The sequence below is a fragment of the Anguilla anguilla genome, chromosome 8 (assembly GCF_013347855.1).
Source record: "Anguilla anguilla isolate fAngAng1 chromosome 8, fAngAng1.pri, whole genome shotgun sequence".
Classification (NCBI taxonomy): Eukaryota; Metazoa; Chordata; class Actinopteri; order Anguilliformes; family Anguillidae; genus Anguilla; species Anguilla anguilla.
In genome coordinates this window covers 20,541,479-20,564,924 of record NC_049208.1, presented here as the reverse complement: position 1 = coordinate 20,564,924, position 23,446 = coordinate 20,541,479, and the positions used below count along the sequence as shown (strand labels likewise).

Genomic DNA, 23,446 nt, shown 5'->3' with positions numbered 1-23,446 from the left:
TCTGCATGACATTGTAAAATGGTAAGATTACAATACACAGGGCCAAGTGACTTGAAAGAATTGAGGAAATATTGGGTAGCATTGCTTTGGAATAGATCTTATTTAATTTGGGTGAGGCAAGATAGCCTATATTGTTCATAGTACCATAACTTGGCGTCATTTTGATATCAATACTTTTAATGGCAGGCCTGGATTTTGGCAGTCTGAATGAATGAGTTATAGACAGTGTATGTCTTGTATGTGTGAGTAACTTGCCATTTTTGTGTTTTTTATGAGATGATATTTCTTTTTGCAAAGCGTTTTATTATGAGTGTAAGAAACGGTTGTGGATTATGGCTATCCTTGTGTGAATTTGTACAGTCTGATGAGCGTGTACCGTTTAGCAGTTTCGGTTTGCTATACATGTAAAACAGTGGCTGTGACAAAGGGTGCGGTGGCGTAAATGTAAACGCATCAGAAACGCAGGTGAAATATGGCCCGTGTATGTACTCACGGATTTGACGGCCATCCAACAAGCCTTGATTGAGATAAGAATCAGCAAGCCCGTAGAATTAGAGCTCCCTGGGTCACAACTTGTGTACCCTTGTCCTGCTCCGTTGTCTGTTATTTCGTGGAGATGCACTTTTAGTGTTTGTAAGGTTTATAAGGCATTTTGATAGGCTTATCTGCAGGTAGGAATCCTCTTCGCTGTTTTGCTAAGCTAGAACCGGAAAACTTGATAGTGGAGAATAGGAGCAGACGCATATGTCCCAGAAGGCTTTGCATATGAGAAAATAACAACAGTGTGAGAGAAATTAGGCGAAATGATGAAATTGCGTAGTTGAAACAATATGTTTTTAGCAGAATGGACATGTAGGTGAAGGTTGACATGATCACAGACTATAGTGCGAAGTAAATGAAGTGACCATGAGCGAGCTTAGTTTCCTTATCGAATGGTAGGCTATATATAACAGTCGGTATAAAACAATAGTTGTTAAAGTGGAGGATTAAGTAACGTGTGAAATCTATTCCACTAATGTGATTTTGTAATGTTCTGTACTAGTACTTATAATGATGAGTGAGTCATTATTTTAAATGTAATGTTTTAATGGGGAGTTGCAGAACGTAGGCCTACATACGTAGTAATTGTTTGTATGTGGCTAGATAGAGAACAGGGCGAGGTAACATGAATGAAGAAACGTGGCGTTTGCCAAAACGTGGTTTTGTACCGTAGCCAAGTGAAGAAATATAGTTAGTAGAAATGGCACAGTGGTGAACTGGTGTAACTTTTTAATAAAAGGAATACATTTGCCGTCATGAAATGCATATGGGTGGCCTTGAGTGAGTTTTGGTAAAGCAAGTATAAGCGTAAGAAAACGTTAGTGTGAAAGAGGAAATTATCTGCCTGAGGGCGAGGCGGGATTCAATCCTTCAACCGTAAGTTTACCAGTCTGTGACTTTGTTAGTGCAGCACCATGACATAGCTATGCAATGTGTGCAATATCATTAGCAAACCTGTCCGTGGTTTTAAAGAAGAACACAGGCCAGTAAGCACAGAAGAGCTCCTGTTGAATCCATATGGCTTTGCAATATTGTAGCCGGTTAATAAGTGAACGTGCAGACGGTACGTCATAATGCAGTGTACACTTTCGGTGAAAAAGCAATAATTGAGAAGTAGTAGACAATTATTAGTAAGGGTAAAAGCAGGTTAAAGGAACGTGTTCCTAGCTGGGCTTGAATCTAGGACCCCATGTTGCCAAGACTGTAACCTTGCCCACTAGGCCACAGGCAGACTAGCTGTTCAAACTGGAAATGTTTCAGAGTAAAAAGGTATGGATATTTAGCGTGTGTATGCAAGGTTTTGATTGGGTCATGTAGGTGAAGATTTGGCTGGTGTCGGTAAAATGTCCAATGGGGAAACATTTTGTTTGTGGGATAGGCAGCAGGAAAAATAAGAAGAAGAAGAAGAAAGAGAAGAAGAAGAAGGAGAAAACGCAAAATCCCTTTAGTTTGGGGCTTTATTGTGTGGACATGTGAAGTTGTTTATGAAATCTATCTGTTGAAATGGGGTCAGAATGTACAGAATTTAATGTTTTTAAGGGCTGAGTGTCTGTGGCTGTTGTGGTTATTTCTGTGGGGAACCCTGAAAAGTGCCAAACTCTCAGTGCGGTGCTGTATTGGTATGGGGCATGCCCCCGCCAAGGCGTAACTTGGCAGGATGGCATACCTGCCATCCCAATTTTTTTTTACTGGAGTACATCTACATTTACTGGAGGCTTAAAGAAAAATAAAGGTATATCAAGGTTTTCATAGTCAGTGGTGATCTTTGGTTTTTGCTCTGTTCTCTTACCCCAAGCCCTCGGGTGGCCTACAAAGAAGCAATATATCTGCCAGCAAGTTAATGATTGTTACCCACTTTATGAAAACAGATGAAATTTCATAATTTGTCTATCCCAAATATTAGATATTCTTGAAAAGTCTAGGATAGGGACCAAATACATTAAAATTACAGATACTAAATTGAAAATTTTAAATGGCAACAACGTAGACCTACGGACGTGTGACACATTAAAGGAAAAACCTGAATAAATGAGTGGAGAAACATAACAAATGCAGATGCTTCCATACAGATGTACTGCAAGATACAATTAAACAATTAACATCCTATCGTGCTCTGTGGCATGTATAAAAATTCTGAGCAGGCCCAGTTTTGACCTTGCTTTGGATGAAGATGGCAAAAGGAAAAGATTTACTTTGTAAGAGGGATCATTATTGTGGCAGGAATGGCAGGAGCTTCAGACACAATGACTGCTCAACTGGCTCGTGTTTCAATAGGAAAAGTGACATCTGCATTTAGATCTATGGAATAGACATCAGTAAATAGGGTGGAAAATTATGTTCGAAATCGCACATTCAATGACCGTGCATTATTGCGATATGTAAGGAAAAGTAGAAGAGCCACTCTTCCTCCGGAACTTATCCTCCATGTGACTGAGAATGTCAATGTTGGACGTGAGCAGAATATCAACAGGAACAGTCCTTCGACAACTACATAGAGAGGGATATTTTAGTAGGGTTGCAGTACATAAACCCCTCATGACAAAGATGAATGCACATTTGAGGGTTCAGTGGTGCAAAAGCCATAGGCTCTGGTTAGATGAGTCATCCTTCACCATATTCTCAACAAGTGGGCAAGTGCATGTATGGCGTACATTAAGAGAATGGTACAGACCTGAATGTTTGACTCTTACAGTGAGAGTGGCTCTGTTATTCTGTGAGGGGCATTTTCCTGGCATGGTTTGGGTCCACTTGCCCATCCACAGGGCACAATGGGTCACTGAATGGTTTGAGTATGAAAATGATGTGAATCATATGCTATGGCGTTCGCAGTCACCATATCTAAACCCAATTGCACGCCCATGGGAGATTTTAGACTGATCGTGTTAGACAGTGCTCTCTACCACCATCATTAAAACACCAAATGAGGGAATATCTTTTGGAAAAATGGTGTTCCATTCCTCCACAGTTCCAGAGACTTGTAGAATCTATGCCAAGGAGCATTGAAGCTGTTCTGGTGGCTCGTGGTGGCCCAACACCTTACTAAGACACTTCATGTTGGTTTTTCCTTTAATTTGTCACCCATCTGTATATACTAATACTAATTATAATTGTAATAGACTTCTGTGATCAAGCACATTTTTGAAAAACATAATGTGTGAACTAATTTAGGCAACCTTCAATTATTAGGTGTCTACGAAATTTTTAAAAATGAATTTGGTTCTAGTGCTATTATAATTTTTAATAATGAAATATTGAAGGACAGGGACCAAATACATTAAAATTACAGATGCTAATTTTAAATGAGAACAATATAGACCTATATAATAATAATAATAACAATTATTATTATTATTATTATTAGTAGTAGTAGTAGTAGTAGTAGTGGTAGTATGTAATTGACTTTAGTTCCATGATCAAGTGCATTTTTGAAATACAACCTTCAATTTCTGTAATACAAATTATGTCTATGCAAATTTTAAAGTAAATGTGGTTATAGTGGTACTATAATTTAAAGCATATTTCACATACATTCTCAAAAATTGCCTCCATGGAGGCATTTGAAACTATGTAAACTTACATTATTGTAAAATAATGTACTGTGCAAGCCTGACTTGTAAACTATGGTATCACAGGAACACACTGTATTCCACTCCAGTGAAGCATAGTGAATAAGTTTTTTGTAGGACTATCAAACCTATATGCAACTGGAGTTTAAAACCTTTCCTGCTCTCCCCCTGTCCCTCTACCAGGTATGTTCCTTCATTTGATTACCATTCCTATTCCTCTTATCTTCCCCAGGTTCTTCTGCCCTCTCAAAGTGAAGTAGTATCAGTGCTGAACCATCTCTTTAATGCAAAAACAGCAAGTGACTGATTTGCATTTGAACTGTAGTAATGAGTTCTGAGCGACAAGTGCTTGAGGTCAGCATCTTACTACTTTTTATTACTATTTTAAGACAAATCTGCTTCTGCAACAAGACTTTAGCTTGTGGTTTGAAAGTTATACTCTGGCCTTGGATGGAAATCCAGTCTGCAAGGTGCTTAAAACAGGTCACATGATGACCCAGTCTTTTTTCATTACATTTGTTCCATATTTAATTACAGAGCACATTTTTAATTCAATTCATCTTTCACTGTTTTTGTATTTGTAATTGGTTCAAGTAGCAGCAATTGAATGGGCTGAGTATTTCTTTTGCACAGACTCAAAAATACTGTATATGTATATTTTTATATTACATCACTTTGTTATTCAATTCAAATTAAATTTCTGTTTCTTTATGGCATTTACCTCAACATGACACTAGCCTGCTCTTTGAGGAGCTCTTAAAACACATCCAATTTATTATGTAGTTAAAATGCAAAACATTCATTTCACAATTATTATCACGCTGGTTTTCTGTAAGCAATTTTCTTGACTGTTGCTTTATTTATTTATTTTGCTTTTCTGTCTGTTTGTTCCCATGTAGTTGGCTTCTTCATTTTGCTTTAAGATAGCCAACAACATCAGACCACTGGACGAATTGGCTGTCTAACAGATGTGTGGGGAATGTATGTTTGCTTACGTTTGCTCATGTTAATTGTGAATAGTGAATCTATAGTCGCCCAAAGGAATGATACTCGTTACTGACGTTTTCTGAAATCATAACGAGGACCGCTCATAATGGGATGGTAAATAGTAAAGGGATTTATATCAGAGGACAAACGGAAATAATTGTCCTTTGATAAGATGTAGTAAAAAACATTGTAATACTTCTCCGCTAAGGAAAGCTACACTTGGTGACAGTATAAATATAAAGAGAAATATAGCTCTGGAATATGATTTGGCAAGAGATCTATCTAAAAACGCATTTAACGTACAGTGCAAAGACGCGCCCTAATGAAAATGCCGGGAGAAGGAAAGGTGATCTTGCTGCTACACTATACATTTTTTTCTCCAATAGAGGGCGCAGCTCAATAACTTTTCTTCGCACATATGCAGTAATTTATTTCCCTTCAAATACCGTTTTTATGTTTCTAAACTTTGATTTTAAAAATATATTGCTCATGCATATAGAATGTTGGGGAGATGTCTTGCCCTTTAGCCTACCTTCCCAATGAATTAAGGTAGATTGAGTGGTTGTATGCGTCATAGTTTTTGACCCTATATTTAGCCTATATATTAGAGATAACGTAACATTGTTTTAGTTCAGTCAGTGTATCCAATTAATATACTGTGCCAGTCTATATATTGAGGAGCATGACACCATACTGGCGTAGCAATACTTCTGATCACATTGATTCTTTTCACTGCGATATTAATGCTTTCTGTACCAGTCTGTCAATACTCTGAACAATTGTATTATTTTGAAATAGTGAGCACTTTAATTGTAATTGCACCTGAGGCCCCAGCAAAGAGAGAACTGAAGACCCTTGTCCACGAGAGTTCTCTTGGAACTTATGGTCTGATGTAACCATGGGAACAGCAACCTTCCTGCACCTTTGTGTCTGAAATTCTGCTGGCCATGACAGGGTAAAAATACATAAAAATAAACGCCTCACATCAAACAAAATAATACTAATTTCTGCTTTATTTACCGAGATGTTATTTTAATTAATTAATTAATTAAGTTCTTTAAGGATATATTTATTTACTAATTATTTTCCCCTAATGCCAAACGGCCAGGATACTGGGTTGTAATGACCAAAGGTAATATCTCAATTTTACAATATAGCTTTACTGTTATTGGTGAACCTTATTATCACTCATGTGTGAAAGTATTTTTTACCTGTAAAGTGAACAAATGCACTTTTAATGGTGCCATAAATAAAACAGTTGGAACATGCGTATGCTAATACACGTTTTTATTTAAAAAAAATATCCTCAAAAATTGTAGACTATTTGAACAATTCTCCTATGAAATGTGCAATAAATTTAAAAGGGTGGCTTCTCTTCACAACAATGACAGCCATTTATCATTGGGTTCATCTCACCGCTCTCTTGGAAGACAGCTGTACAGCAACAATCAATACTGCGGTGTCATTTGATCTTATTGTATTTACAATCGCGTGCAATGAAGATCCTTCTATGTTTTCTCTGATCCAGGATAACCTCAGAATGGCGTGGAACTTTGGGCCTAGTTCAAGAATTATCTGTCCAGATTTGGTCAATATAGCCATTGCAGGCAGTAAGCCGATATAATATCCGGTTAACGACTATAAAAAAAATATTTTCAATTTTATATATAAAACACTTGCCAGATGATTCCATTTTCCTGTGTTTCGGAAGCTGACATTGTTGAGCAATTGAGCTACGCACTAAAGCCTTCCCCTTACCCGCATCGCAATAAAATAAAGTATTTGTTTCAAAATACGTTCTCATTTCTGCTATTTATTTCATTTGTGGTGTTTTTTTTTTTTTTTTGACATGTCTTGATCTCCGCTGATACGACACATTAGCTCAGGTTAAAAGCCACAAGGCGATGTTGTATTTTGCAGGTAGGCTATTACTAATAATGAAATAGAAAGTTGTATGCTACCGTAGCACGAAAACCGCTTAAACCGTTTCGTTATCTAAGAATATGGGTGACCTATTAGCCCTTTGAAAGATTTTTTGCGATTTTTTAAAATTCAAAATTCTTGTTTTTTATTACCAGTGGTGATTGTTACATCAGTGTTAGAATGTTCAGTTAAGAACATTCTGTGATCTTACTAGTTGAAGTCAAAATATAATTCTAGGTTGGGGTTTAAACAACATGTTTTAAATGTAATTGTACTTATAATGCAGCTGCCAAATTCGGCAAGACATTTTTATTATTATTCAATGTACAAAACTGCTTTTCCTTTTCCGATTTACTGCCTTGCAGTCTACCCAACCAGCTTGTACAGTGAGGTTAAGTGACGTGACGTAATGCTGAAACTCCCGATCGCCCATACTGACATCCGTAGAGCTAGCGTCACGCTGCTAGAAGACAGTCGGCGACTCAGTTTTTGCTGTCTTTTTTTGAATGGACGAGAACTCCAAGATTTTTCTGCAAGAAAAAACGTGAGTTCTCTTTCCTTCTACACCGTATACTACGCGTCGAAAACATCGGAGTCGTTTATCTTGTTATGTCTGGTGTAGAATTAACTCCATAGCTCGTTGTCGAGAATGCACTGATAATCACACGGGTCATAGTCAGAATTTGAGTAGCCCACTTTATATATAGGCTGGTTCTATGTAGCGTACATGCAATTGAATATAACGGACACTTAAACACGCGTTTGCGTTAAAGAAAAATTTAATATTGGCGTCGCCCCAGTGTATCGTTCCAAGTGAAGTATATATCGATAAAAACACGTTGACGCTCATTGCAAATCCTATCGACCCAGTGTTGCTGTTTTTCCAAGCAGACTGGGGTATGCACGTTGGTACATTTTCTCTCTTAGTTTTATACATGTGCTTTTGGCCAAACATGCTAAATGGAATATTGACAATAAGAATGTAAATGATTTTCAGTCTGGTCTGTTACCTAAAGGATGCAATTGTCCACTGTTGCTATTGTCTCGCTTTGTGGGCTACGGGGTTTCAGATCAAAGGTAATGGTAGGTAGCCTATTTAAACTGTCTTAATTTTCTTTTAAGTGTGATATCTGTTGTATGAAACTTTGTTTTGTTTTTTGCCTTGCCTTGTTTCAATGCGAATTTTAAGTAAACAAGTCAAAGTGAAAGCACAGCAAAAAAAATAAAATAAAATGAACATCTGCCCTGTAGGCTAAAACAACAACTGTATGCTGTTTGAGTCCATTGAAAACCTTGCAGCTAAGCTTGAAATAATAAGGCTGATTTCATGTATTTTTTATTTAGCTAGTTGGATATTGTTATCTTTTTATACTAATTACATTTGTTTATATGCGTTGATAATGTTGCATATAGCGGTCTCCTTGTTCTGATATGGCTAATTTAGTCTACTTCGGTGAATGCATCTGGACTGTTAGCTGTGGTTTGAAGCCAGTGATTTGGAAAAATGCTGAACAAAGTCATCGTTTAGTTATGATTTGAATACACGTAATTATATTCTCTGTAATTTTTAAAAAATTGTTCAAGGCCGTTTACCCTTGGATTATTGAGAGTGCTAATTTTACGCATGTTCCATCAAGAAGACCCGATTGTGCTAAATTGAGAGTATCGCTGCTGTGTTTGGCGTGCATAGAGTTCAGTGGTGGTGTGGCGCGCGCTTGTGTTTGCTGGACACAAGCACTAGGTCTTTGCATCAAGATATCACTTCTGTTGTATGACGTACATTGTGAAAAGTATTCAGACCGTTTGCTATTTCATACCTAAATTAGTTGGATAAAAGTATTAATTTCACGTAATTGGTTGAATAGCCTCTCTGTTCAGTAATTGTACAAAACTGGCTTGTCTGACTGTAGCTTCCCTTTGCAGACCTCTGGCTCTGGTGAAAATAAAATAATTTATTCCACAATTTTTCCCTTAAACCTATTAACACAGGGCAGGTTTTGCTTGTTACTATTTGCTTCCATTTTGATTTTTGTTTAATTTATACAAATTGTTTAGTTTCGGTTGCCATACATTCAGTGGTCGTATTTTCAGTAATTACGATCACACTGATTTTACCTGCCAATGTATTCAGTTGAAAATGTATCCTCTTTCTCCGGGAGTCATTTTCTGTAGGCTATATGACGCTAAAGGAAAGCATTTGTTGATCTGACTATCCTGTGATGTGAATATTTATTGATGGCATTTGTCATGGTGTGTCTTTAAGAGGACAAATCATTCCTCACTTAACATTTAAAGTGCAAATTAAGAATATTAACTGCTAGTTTCTGTACATCTTTGCCATTGTGGCTTTGTGGAGACCAAGCATACACAGGTTTAGTTTGAGAACCCCTGTACTAGATAAATACTACCTATTGCCCATATTCCAGGACAGAAATTACACTAATCCATGGAATAACTGACCACTGAATTAATGAATTACACAATTATAAGTATTGTTTCAAATTGGAAAATAAAACTGTTGTTGCTCTAAACAGAGACCACCCGCCAGTGTCTCAGTTTGAGATTAGCCTTTCATATAAACTTGTCTTCCAAACTAAATGAATAGCCAGCTAGCTATCTAGCTAGGTGGCTACAGCTAGCTGGCTAGATGGTGTGGACATCTAACTGGCTAGCAAGCCAGCTTTATAACCTGGTCAGCTAGCTGGCTAGATGTAGCCAGTCTTCAAGGTCCCTGTTGGCCTCAGTGTGGTTTCTTTATTTAGTTTTGTCCCTGGCCTGCTGATTAGTTTTGTGGGAGCACGTGATCTAGGCCTAGCTAGCTTCCAGGTGGCACAATACACTTATCAACTTCCTAATGATTGACTTGACCCTGCTCAAACTGGGATATTAACTGACTGAGTATTGACTCTTCTCTTATAATTCACTGTTTGGCTAAGGACCCTTGCAAAGACTGATGTCTTTAATTATTTTTATGATATCATGTGAACCACTATATTTGCACACAAACAGAGGTGATTCAACTAAGTACATCCATTAAGTGTTTTCACCTGAACGGGTTTATGTTCTCTATCGCAAAAACATCTAAATACTTGCATGTTTAAGACATCTCTGTTTTTAATTTTTAATTATTTGTTGGCTACATACAGATATTTTACTTGGACAATTTGGAGTTTCAGAGTATATTGAAAGTTTCATGATTTCAGGAAAATTGTGTAAGGGCCTGAATACTTTTGCAGAACACTGTATTTTGCAGCGCATGCATGCATACTTTTCATATGTGCGTGGTGAAGGATCATAATACCGGAGTGTAGTCTAGCAAGTGCCTGGTAATGTGAGAGAATATAGGACCGAGAGTATTGGACATCTGGCGGCACGGTGGGGGTTCAGACACCAGCAGGCGTCTTGTGCTGTGGCCGCTGGAGTGTACCCCCTCTGCGCAGACAGGAGACCCAAAGCTGAAGTTCCTCTTAAGGGACTCGGTTGAGGGATCTTGAGCAGGGGCAGATGGACAGTCTCAGTAACTTATCTGATCCTTTTCTCTTGGTCTCTGCGGTGGGCATGTGAGACGGACCGATCGATATTTTGTCGAGGGATATGCCCAAATGTCTTCTCGAGTCACTGGGAATGACTATCGGTCAGACCTTGTCGTGATGCTTTTGTTTCCCTTTTAGAAACCTATTTATTAACTGACTGCCTGCTTATTTCCTATTCCTGGCGGTTGTTTTTTAAAAGGACGTGTCACGGCGACCAGGGTTTTGTGCGCTTGGTTTGGCTGACATATGTCAGTCAGTGAATTTCAGTTTGAGTTGTAATTTTCACACCGTTCAAAGCTATTCAACGCAGAGTAACATCCCTTGCAAACAAGTCTGAACTTATATTTGTGCTACCTGTGGTTAAACTTTTGTATTTTTTATTTGTCTTGAAAGGAAGACAGGCCTAGTTTCGTGAAATATTAGCATAATCCTCAGTTGTCTTTTTGTCAGTTGTTTACACCGTCCAAAGATGGTTACTTGGTTGGAGACTGTTCATTGTGGTATCATGGAACGAAAAAAACAATGTATTATTTTACAGAAATAGGTTGGAACTGAAGTACGGCAAGGTGTATTATAAGAGTCATCTTTTAAAATGAAGACAGACTGGATATTTGGGTAAAAATACCTGTGAAGTGTAGAAATGTATTTATTTAAATTTACAGTCCAGGAAATTGTTAACAATGGGAAATAGAAAGATATCCATCCTCAACAATAAAATACTAATGAATACTCGTTATACATGAATGAGAACTCTTGAATACATACCATATGACATGGTTTGAGCTCAGGTCTACAAAATGTAGCCTAATGCAAACATTCAAAATGGGAAAAAATAAAAATGACTTTCATAAAATGAAACTTTAACTTTGAAATTGCTTGGAGTTATACCCTTGTTGTAAGGGCTTTTATAGCCTATGTCTTTTCGTTATGTGTGTGAACACAGCCAGGCGAGCCTTTGGAATGCTGAGGAAGATGGAGGTCAGAAACATTTAAGGCATAAATAAAGATTAAATTTAGCGGGACAGACACAACAAGCTTTCAGCCTATTGGATTTGAGAGCTGGAAGATGGCTGTTATCAAACAGGAATGATCAACCTTCAGAAACATCCTGGTGCCGGGTGAATTTGTTGAATATTCTGGCCCAGAATCACCACAAATACAAAATCATTTCAGGTAAAAAAAGAAAGAAAACTTCTGACAAAAGAAGCCTATCAAAAAATGTGGGTGGGACTGGTTGAGGCATGTTGCCGCAGTGGAGAGTGGTGCCAGAGCAAACGCTTCTCTAAAATGGACACTTGGCAGGAAGAGAGTGGTTGGTGGAGTGGCTGGCCGCTAGGCCTATATCACTCACACTAGAATATATTACCATAAATACTTATATGGTTTGAAGGATATTATGAATATTGTGATATGCTCAAGTCAGGCATCTTTGCTGCATGTAATATTAACACTTTAATGTGCGACTCATTTTAATTCATTCCAAACCAACATTTTAAACCACACATATGGTTTAAAATGTTAGATCACCAAAATTTCTTTGAGGGCACAGAAGCATGATTTTTTTAAAAACTGAAAACGATGATGTAGGACATATTTCTCTCACCAAAATGGTCTAGAGATATTGCGGTATAATTCATGACCAAATAACTCACGCTTACAGCAGTTCAGATGGGAATATGGGAGGAGCAAACTCTTCAGGGCTACTGTTCCTCTGGCAGTGCAGGACTGTCAGCACTGGAAATCTTCTGGTATCTCATGCCCATGGGCACCACAGACAGGAGAAATAAGTAAATACGCGAGTTAGCTCCCAAACCAGTCTATCCAGGCAAGCTCCCGACTGGACATTCAACTGTGTCTTTCGATGTCCCCGTTTCCCCGAGGGGGGCCGGACTGTTTTTGGTAGCATTCCTCTGCCTATCCTTAAATCTGCTTACTCCTCCATCTCTATTTGGGATCTCGACGTGACACAGACGTGACGGAGCCAAAATGCTCTCATTGCCAAGAATGAAGAGCCACCTCAGAAGACACTCGGGTGGCCTTCATGAGCATACAAAGCCACTGCCAAATCCTTGCTCTCACCTCTTCCCCTATGAAAAATCAAGACCATGAATGCTCTTTTGGTTTGTTTTTGGAATGGTACACACTCTCACTTGCAACAGTTTACTTTGTTATTTTTTTTAGTTAGTATCTCCAGCACCTAATTGTGAATTTATTTGCCATTAGAATACATCAAATGGCACGGGGTGTAAAGACGCATCCTCTTTTATTTCATTCATATGTTACTTCAGTAAACACCAAACAGCTGTGGACCAACAAAATACATGTATTTAGTTAGCACTCTTTTAGATTAGGGTTTACAGGGGTAGATAAATCTGTACTCCGTAAGCTCGAGACTATCATTATTGTTTCTTGGATTTGTGAGACATGTATTTATGTTTGGTATACTGACTGTATCTGAGGAATTCTGATTAACAAAGTGCAGTGTTGAGACCATCAAGCCTTAACCTTCAGCTGCTCGAACGTGGGTAATTTAAATGTGGTTTTTGTATTCTCATAATAAAGTAATAAATGGCAGCCATGCAGGACAAGTTAGGAGACTGGTTTTCCCCTTGGGGGTGGGGTGGTGGGAACAGGGAGTCATAACTCTGATCAGATGTGGACCTCATAGTGAGTTGCTGACCCCCCCCTCCCCACCCCAACTTGCATTCCAATTGGAGAATGTGTTTCAGGATGGGCTAGGGTTAAAGAAAGAAACCCTTCTAGAATTCAGAATGTTGCAAAAAAGACTATACTATATTGCAAAAACAGTTAAATGTACTAATACATGCTCATTACGGAGTCCACAAACAAACCAAACCATTGAAAAACATACAGCAACCTCATTTAGGATGTGATTTAAAAAAAAAAAAAAAAGGTTAACCAAAAGATAAGGATGAACACGGGTGTGACAAAACATGTGGTGAAGCAACATGCTGATTACTCAAGATGGGACTGAATGCCTTTGCAAAATGTCTCTCCCTGAGAAAAAGAAGGGAAGTCACATGTGGACATTTTATGAGGTGATTTTTAGTGTGATTGAGGACAGTTCTGATGCCACCATATGTGAATGCTATCTCCACATTATAAAGATAGCACTTTCACATGGCAGGACTGGAGCTGGGCTCAAAATTAACACTGCCTTGAGAGATTCCTCATGCTGCCAAATTCAAATGAAAAAACAGCTAACTAACTAGTGCAAAGCTAATTTAATTGTTTTCCCGAAATATGTATTGCTGTAAAAATGTACCTCAATTTTCTGGTTTTAAGAAACCTTAAAAATGGTGTTTGAACATTATGCATGTTGATGTTTCATTGGATATAGCAAAGCTAACGGCACATTTAGCTGAATATGTCCATTATGATGTACTTTTATCTAATTCAAAATGCAGCCCTCATGATCAAGCATAATTGTATAAGTTAACCAATAAGAAATGGCCCCGATCTGATAAACATGAGCCAATTGTGAATCCTTACTTATGATGTTATATAGGCCTAGCAGTTGCATACACTTGAAAACTTTATTTAGCAAAATAACATCTGGATGTATCTTGCTGTTGAAAGTAAATGCTCTTGCTCTAAAAGGTTATGGTTGTATTCCCTATGGTGGACACACATTACTGAATGTTGCATATATATTTATTTTATGTTGGTAGTATAAATTAGCTATTTTTTTCTCTGTCTGAAAGGGAACCTAATCGTTTCCCACCCACTATTGGCTGACTAGAAACTTGGTACTATTATTAGATTAATGTTATGTTTTACAGTTCAGATGATTTGCTAAGCATAACCGGTAGTTCTCTAGTCTGTTATTAGATGATCCCTGAAAGTGTTGATTGTGCCTAATATAATTGGCTTGTGTAACAGGCCCTGCCACATGGGCAAACCCCCTCTGAGCATGTGCAGAAATGTCTCTCATGGTGGGAGGGGATGGGGGTGCAGTGCTGGGGCCATCTGTCCCCGTGGGGGGTGGGAGAGTAAGGGAGGCATTGGGCCTCATGAGAGGTGGCCTTTGTCCCCTGCAAGGAAAAATTTGGAGTTAATCCGGGAGAGATGCCAGAAGACAGGTTCCTTACCATTGCCTAAAAAAGAGACACTTCTTCTCTTCTTTTTGCCTCTTCCCTGATCAACTTTGTCTTGTAAGTCTCTGTAGGTTAAGACGCCCCATTGACCATTGTGACATCAGCCATTGAGTGCTAAGCCGCCACCTCTTAATTCAATTGTCCCTTGACCGCTTCTTCTGTTCACTGCTGCTTTGAAACATCTTTATATTCAAACTAATGTTTGAGTGACTGCCACCTCTTTCGCCACCCCACCCCACCCAAATGTCAGAAAGTTTCCCTTCCTGGTTTTTTCCTCTCTCGTTTACTGTGACCAGACAATGGCTCAGAGCTTTAGCCTTGTCTCCCACTGTTCATTGAGCCAGGATAAGGTGATCCAGAAAGAGGATGTGAATGTGTCCAATAATTGATGGAGACAAGGTTTGTTACTCTCAGGTTGCCGGTCGGATTTGCTGTTGTGCAATAGCTTTCCTTCATTTCATGTGCACCGGAACTTGTGGAAAGTACTTACTTGCCAAGAACAATAATATCGCTGCCAAAGCCTTTTTGCCTGTAAGTCAGTGCTTCCCATTAACCAACTTGCTTCATATTTTGACTTTGAATATGGAGAAAGTCTGTGAATAAATAACGAATGCTATGGATTATCTCATTTCAAGAAACAACGCTGCGTTTGTCTGTATCAGGACACTTATCAATTTACCATGAAAACAAATCGGATGCTAAATTTAACTTATTAGACCAGATAACAAATACGCTTATATTATGGCCTTTCTGAATTTAGTGGTGAAAGTCTAGTATCAAGATAAGTAACTAATCTTGTTTTCAATGGTATGAAAACCTCTGACTTTCATGTACAGTAATACATACACATGGTATGTCTAAAGGGAGCATAATTCTGCTATCAACAAACTAGTTGTTTTTTAACCATATACCAGTGTACATCCACTTAGATCTTGAAAGCAGTTCCTGATGTTCAGTGAACATGTATTATTTATGTATGTATTTATTCTTGGTTGTGGATGGATGTCAAGTATTTAATTGAAATGAACTCCCTGAAATACATTTCAGTTGAACGTACCAAGCACACATCAAGTCAATGTCGTGGTCAAGGCCGCCATATAAAAATGACTGGTGTGGCCAACCAATCATTTCACTGGGTATTATTTGGTCAAATAAGCACCTGGGGTCCACTTTTAAACAAAGTCTGTTTATAAAAAATAAAAAAAAGAACCCATGGGGCCAGCTGTCACATGAGTCACCAAAAACCTCCTTTTGAAGGTGATTGTTGCAGCAACCCAATTAGCCGATTGTCTAAGCAGCAACAAACACTGAAACATCACAAATGGAGGTGATCAATAGGCTTCCATTTGAATGGCTCCTTTGATGACAGCTGGGATGAGTGATTAGGTCCAATTCAATCTCACTCTGCCCTCTGTCCTGAGCCGCCAATAGAGATTGTGAGGTCAGAAGGCTCAAGTGGGCCATGTCAGGAGTGTGCAGATGGCGGTGGAAACAAAAGCATAAGAAGAGCTGAAGAAATCTTTGTGGCTAGTGATTTTGAAATCATTTGACTGACGTTTGACATGCAGGATGAGTCAAGGGAAGGTTCTCTCTCTTTAGCTTATATTTTAGCTTTCTTTGTACTGCATTGTCTCACTTGTCTCTTGTGTCTTATATTTTATCCACTGATGCAGATACCACCTGCCATTTGTATAAGTGGCTCATTCATTTTTATTCCAAAAAATGTAGATGGGCTCATAGATTCAAGAATGTGTGTTTCAAAAAAAGGGTATGTTTTTCACTGTCAGAAGATCTATCACACTGTTAGTGTAAAATGCAGCATGTGTTGCACAACTAAATTGCATTGTACTTAAATCATTTTTGCAAGGCAGTGACTGATATGTGTATGTATTGTACTTGTTCAAAGAAGCCATGGTCTACAACAAAAAAAGCATTGTTGGAGCATATATTCACATTTTTTATTGATTGTGGCTATATGACATTTCTGATCAAAGCCAGGCAAAGTGTTAAAGGTACATTGATAGATGGATGAGTACCTGCAGTATGACTTCTAGTTTTTAGGCTCTATTGTCAGACCTTGCCGTGTTGAGCTCTAGCGATCTCGCCTCTTCGTGCTTAGTCACAAATCAGCCTATAAATGCATGGGCCGCGGTGCGTGGAGGCTTTGATGAGGTGGCGCGCTGACCCGCGTGAGTCCTGGGCCCAGTCCCGGTGCCCCACGCTTCCTGAGGGCCTTTGTGCCCCCGCGACTCATTACCGTCGGGTCAGCGCCCCCCGAAGAGGGGGGCGGCCTTTCGGCGTCGGGGTGCGAAGGTCACGTTCACGCGTGTGCCGCGACCCGGCCCGCCGGAAGATTCCGGTCGTCATTCGGATGTTGGCCCTTCCTCCGCACGCACACGCCTGAACATGCTCGCGCACGCATGCACCCCTGATCTGACCTGAACTCTGAGGTCACAGGAGGAACAGGAGTGAACAGGCGGCAGAGAAGGAACACACGATTTTAAACCCCCACCCCCCCAACACAGCCCAACTCTCGGGATTCGCCTTTTTATGATTTAAGTTCTCTTGTCCGACCCAACCTCTTGTCCAACCCAGTCAAAAAATTCATTCTCATTCCTCCTTAAGCCATTTTGTGTCTTTGACCAAAAACCTGAACGGTTTGAAACTGCTGTTCTCTCAATGTGAAGATTAATCCAGCCTGAAACGAAACATTCATTCCAGACCGCTATTTATAGCAAGAAGTTCCTCTTTCCTTTTCTATGGGGATTTGTTTGGGCTTATTTGAAGGAGTACATCTTGTACCCAGCCAGAATCATGGTGAAAATTCACACAAGCTGTGTGGACACATTAAGCTCTTTTATAATCTTTTCATATTTATTATTCTGGCACAATTTTGAGTTCCTTTGGGACAAGTGTGTAATTGCTTTTATTTTCCATGTAGTGTAAAAGGATAAAGGAAGCCTAGTCTTTTGCCTCTGTCACTGTCATCATCAGTTTGAAAGGGGATTAGTCAGTTATAAAAGGTGTTGTACCAATTCCAGCTGGATCAGATCACTAAGTGTGTCTTCTTGAGTAATGCATACACAAAATCATTCCTTTGAAAGAGAAAGGTGGGAAGGTGAGCAGGTGGGGTGGTTAATTTAGACTGAATCATTTTAAACTGTGATCCGTGGTTACTCTTCCTGCTCTTGATGGGCAGTCTCAGCTTATCCCAGGCCTGTCCGTGTCACTTGCGTGCCTTGGGGAATTGGGTTTAGATGCAGAGAAAGCTGCTCTCAGACCAGTGATGTTACACATGCATGCGTCTGAGAGGGGAAGAGTAGAAGGGAAGAGAAGGGAAAGAAGATTAGAGGGAGCTAAGAAGAAAGGGGCTGGGAAAAGCAAAGGGCTTTTAAAAAAGGGGAGGGTGAGCAAGCGAAAGTTTTTTAAAAAAAGGCACCCTTGTCCTGCATGGGTCAGTATGCGGGTGGGGGTGGGGGTGGGGTGGGGGGGGGGGTGGGGGGTTTGCAGGGACCAAATTTAATGACGGCTGCACAGTGAGATCCCTAAAGCTAATTTCACAGGGGGCTGCCCCAGCCCTGCCCGCTCCTAAACGGAGATGTCAGAGGTCAGCGACCCCTTTCCTTTTGTGTGCATTGATCCTTTAGCAAGAGGGGAGACCTCCTTTCCAAAGCTCTTAAAGATCAGCAGTTGTGTCTTTGTTACAACTGAAATGAATGGACCAATACTTTACTGCATATAGGCAGTTTTTAGTGGGAAATGCCAAGGTAAGGGATTGAAATCTGCTGAGTCTGAACACAGAGGGGAACAGCGTTTGTTACAAAGTGCATTGAAATCCAGGTTGATATTTTCAGTCCAGGTTTCACTTCTCCGTCCGGGTGCTAAGATATAATTCAGTCTTAGAAGTTATAGGCTACTAAACGCAAGAATGCTACGGTGACAGGAATAATTGATTTAGCATTTGGTGAATTTCTTTCAGTCAGAGTGTGACATGAGAAATAATGGCTTCATCCTGTGGACTCAAATGATATTAAGATGTGTGCAACTGACATTGACTTGAGCTCATTGACCCCTGACCTTTGACCGGGACAGGATGTAGCAGCATTTTTGGAAAAGCTTAGCTTTAGTGGGTGTGTGCTGTGGGGTAGCGGCTTGGCTGGGGCGGGCTCGCGTGAGGATAAATTCTTGTGAGAGTCACCGGTGACGCGGGCCGTGAACTTGACTCTTTGATTACTGACCCTCTCAGCCTCTATCTCTCAAATTCAAATTCATTATCAAACTCAAACTCAAGTGTACTATATTTCTTCATTATTTAATGCAATTGCATGCCGTTTGTAAGGTAAACATACCTAAAATATAGGCTACATTGATTCATATATTTTAAATAATGCAATAATCAACTGCTAATTAATTAAATTAAATTTTAATGTTTGCATTTATTTTAAATTATGATTTTTTTTTCAGACGTGAATTTAAAGGAGAATTGTCTCTCTCGCTCTTGCTCTCTCTCTCTCTGTCTCTCTCACTCTCTCTCCCTCTCTCTGTCTCTCTCTCTCTGTCTCTCTCGCTCTCTCTCACTCTCTCTCTCTCATAAAAGCCCTTTTCACACATACGGCCTTAAGCAGCAGTGTTCCAGAACTTTACTGCTTAGGGGTCATGTGTGAATGGTAGCCGGAGTCGGCATTCTGGAACAGTTGCTCCGGCGATTGGTTCAGCTCAAGACCTAGTAAATGTTCCATTTCAACAGTATGAGCAAAGCTGTAACATTGCTGGATTGAACATGCAGAATTTGACTTGTTTCAGTAAGATATCCATCAATAGGCTGTGTTAGTTCTAAAATAAAAAAACTGAAGGGAGCAAGGACACCAAATAAATGATAGCCTATGCAGCGCACAGTATCACCGTTGCCATACTTCGTAGCTAGAAGCCACTGGATTGCCAGTTCAGTTGTAATGGCAGTGTTCTGTGTTTTTTGTATGAAAGCGGCAACAGACCCATTTCAGTGGACATTGAAGTCCCTTATGCCGGGCAAGCATCATGTTTGGCAATTTAGTCATTTCTGGACAAATGGTGATCTGTGCTAAGTTATGAGAGCACACCACATTCAGCAAACAAAATGTAACCTGTTTTATCCTGAAAAACAGGTTGGTTAAATCTTTAGGATAGAGGCATTCATACTTTTCTTTGTGGGGGCGGATCCTTCTTTCACCAGTGGCAAATGGTTCATTGCTTTGGGAACAGCCAGCCATTAGCTTATTGGCTGATTCTGTGACAGGATGGGGTGGGCTTGTACAAAGCTGAGTGATTACAGGATGCCCACAAGGTGAATGCCCCTTGCTGTGTGCTGTGACTGTGAAATTGACAGCGCCTTTGTGATGCATGCGACTCACGGGTGTGTGGCGCTCACCCAAGCCAAACCTGAAAGTCCAGGGCTGATGTGGGGGGAGCCTGTGGCCTACACTCATCCAAGAAGCCTGCAAGTTTCATTCCAAACCCCAGGCTACCGTCTTCCTGGCAGGTCACAGTGGGTCCAGAGCGTGGCGGTGACGGATGCTTATCCTGCCCTGCCGCAGGTTATCTCCCGCGTCGACGCGTGGCTTAGGACGCTGTAGGCCGACGCAGGAATCTGCTCTCTTCCAGGGAGAAGGTGGGGGGAGATCTAAGATCAAGGCAGACATCTTGTTCCTAAGTAGACAAACTGGTCTTATTTGGTCTTATCTTAAATCATCTAGCCCAACTGGAGCTGAGGCTGGGGTTGTGAGTGGCTCGGTCAGGCCCTTTTCAGTTAGCTATTGGAGTCCTGTAGTTGACTAGCTGTGTGTTTTAACAACTCACCTGAAAATGTACCCTTTGACACCTGTTTACAAGTTACAACCTGAGCTGAACTTTAATTTGCGGGCGCAGATTTTTACATCTGATTACTCTTTGATCCCATTGCCATTTATTTGATGACTACAAAGTCATGTAGTGTCCATTCCACAGCATGAGCATAGCATGGCTAGCTAGCTACTGTTTGTCAGCTACAGTAACCAGCAGGGGGGAAAGGTCAATGGAGTAAGCAACTGTGTTATTATTAGCTAATGTCTTCAGCAGTTGAGTGTTCGTAAATCTTTGTAAAACAAATTTCAGAGAATGTTTTGGATTTGTTCCACTTACTCAAAAGGAAACATTAATCCAAAAATAATGGTCTTGTATTTTTACAATCTGTAGAAAATAATACCCCCACCCAGATCACATGATGTAAAAGGGTTCCTATCTTGAAAGACAGTGTACACAGCCATTTCAGACTTTACCTTGCTTCAAGCTTCCAGAGTTCATTAAAAAATCTTTATTCAACTCTTTTTGGGAGTGTAGCGCATTACAATGCCAAACTAAAAGAAAGACTTTTCTGAACATGACAAAATTGCTAAAATGTTTATTTTAAATCTTTTGGAAATGAGTTAAGGTATATTTGTTGATATTACAATCATGATATTTAAGTAACAACACATGCATATAAGGGACTATGGTCAATTTTGTCCATCGAAATTATCCTCAACTTTCAATGTCCTGAGGGTTAGATCAGCTACAATGTAATGAATTTTACTACATCAGCTAAATGTTAACATTAGCTGGTCAAACCTGGAACATAATTGTTCCTAGCACTAATACTGCATTTCTTACTGAATGGATAAAGATATTAACATTAGCTGGCTAGTTTGTAACAACACTCTAGGCATATGTGAGTATGAGTTTCCTTTTTGTCATTTTTTGCATTGGACTATGTCCTTCCCTCCATTAGCAGGCAAGCTAGCACTAGCTTTATTGTTGAGCCATCTCAGTACCATACAACAATATGCTGGAAAAGCACCTTTTCCTGAGCTAGCACCATTTTTACACAGTCACAGTACCTGCTGTGCTGTAACATCTTTATATCAACCCCTGTTTGAGACTTCATCCTCTACTAATTCACAGGCTTCAAACAACATAAATTCATGTAAACCATTGATGTTTTCTGTTAGGCGTTCACAGTGTGTATCTGGGATGAAAGTGTCTTCCTAAGCCAGCAAGTTCATAAGCCAGTAGTTGTAATGACTACTTTGCTGCTCATTATTCCCTGTTGAAATTCAGGCAGTTATGAAATGATCAAAGCTCCAGCTGTGATTTTCTTTCCCTTGTCAAGTGGTCCGGTACACACTGTTCTGCCCATCAGCTCAGATTGTTCTGCACCGAGATGCAAATACATGCTGGAAGAACATGACATACAGCCAAAAATGACGGATCGGTCTTGACGGGGCACAGCCACTGCTTTGTAGCAGTTTCACAGTGTACTCCACGGACAGAGGAAGGTGCAAGCACTCACACGCCGTGTTTTTAACGAGCCACTACGCCGGACAGAACGACCCGCGTAGACTAGCGTGCGTGTACTCATGCGTGGGATACACATCACTGTGTGCTTAACTTGTAGTTTTTGTGCATTTGCAGTCAGTCTGTGGTTCATTCAATTCTGAGGCGGAGGACCCAGGAGCCTATCGAAAAGCAGCAGCGACCGTTGTGAGAACAGTCTCAGATCTTTCTGTGTAATGACACCAGTCACCTGCCTACTCAACCAAGGCAACAGGAGTCATTTAAATGAAAAGTACAGTGTTCAGAAAACATTTTGCATTTTAATCAGCTCGCTTGAGGCTAAGAGCAGGCTTCAGTACAAAGCTATCTGTGTTCTCTGCCATGTAATGGTTGATTTCTCCTACTACTTATGGCAACAAATCAATTTATGAAGACTCCTGGGTGACGTGGCCTTCCAGTGATTATTTATTTTGGGTACGTGATGCGATTATGCTGTTTCCCTTGTTCAGTTTTTTTGTTGTTGTTTTTCTTCTTAAATATCCTGGAAATCATTAGCCTGGGCTGACATTCAGACTTTGTAACATGTACTATAAGGTAATAGCAAACAGTGTTGGATGCCTGTGGCCTCATAAGCTGTTTTATGAATCATGTACAGTATGCAGTGCTTACACTTCCAGTGGACTTGAGACTGAGAGTGCTCGTTTGACTTCTGTTATATGGTATTGAACATGGTTTTGCGTAGACTTTATTTTGGGATGTACTTGTCGTCATTCGCCAGTTATTACGTCATCTGACGTGCTGTAAACCCGGCCCTAGTGTCGTCCCAGCCGGCATGGAACGCTCTCCCAACGTGGCGGCGGAGTTAGCGCGGCCGGCGTGGGGCTGCGCTGGCTCAGTCCGCGCTGCAGACCAAGGTCAGTGTTGCGCTGCTCTGCCAGGACCAGGGCTGGAGGGCTGCTCTGGATGTGGGCTGCCCCGGGCTGTAACGGCCTGTGCAAGGTCACTGTGACCAGACCCTCCGCGCCGCCAACATTGCTCACTCCCGCCAAGAGAGGTCACGCCCAGGGCTGTCCGCTCATTCTCCCTGAGACACATTCCTGTTCTCTCTCTCTCTCTCTCTCTCTCTCTCTCTCTCTCTCTCCCCCTCACGCACACACATACACACTCTCTTTGTCTCATTTACACACACACATGTATGCACAGAAAAACCCAGTCTCTCTGTTTCTACTCTCTTACGCGCTAACATTTTCTTTACCTATTTATCACACATGCACACATATACACTATCTCTCTTGAAACACTCTTACACACATACATATACAGTCTGTCTCTGTCCCACTCTCGGTGTGTCTATTTTTTTCTTGCGCACACACACACACACGGACACACACGCACACATACACACATTTTCTTTTTCTGTTTATCATTCACGCTTGCACACACACACACACAC

General features: G+C 40.3%; 1 protein-coding gene across 2 annotated transcripts in view; it reads left to right on the top strand.

Annotated features, from left to right (window-relative positions):
• The first annotated feature begins 7,444 nt into the window (after positions 1 to 7,444).
• greb1l (GREB1 like retinoic acid receptor coactivator) overlaps positions 7,445 to 23,446 on the top strand; it is a 61,115-nt gene continuing 45,113 nt past the window's right edge. For both annotated transcript variants that reach the window (XM_035431569.1, XM_035431568.1), the window contains exon 1: positions 7,445 to 7,560. The gene's annotated coding sequence lies outside the window, so the exon portion shown is untranslated. The remainder of the gene's footprint in view (positions 7,561 to 23,446) is intronic.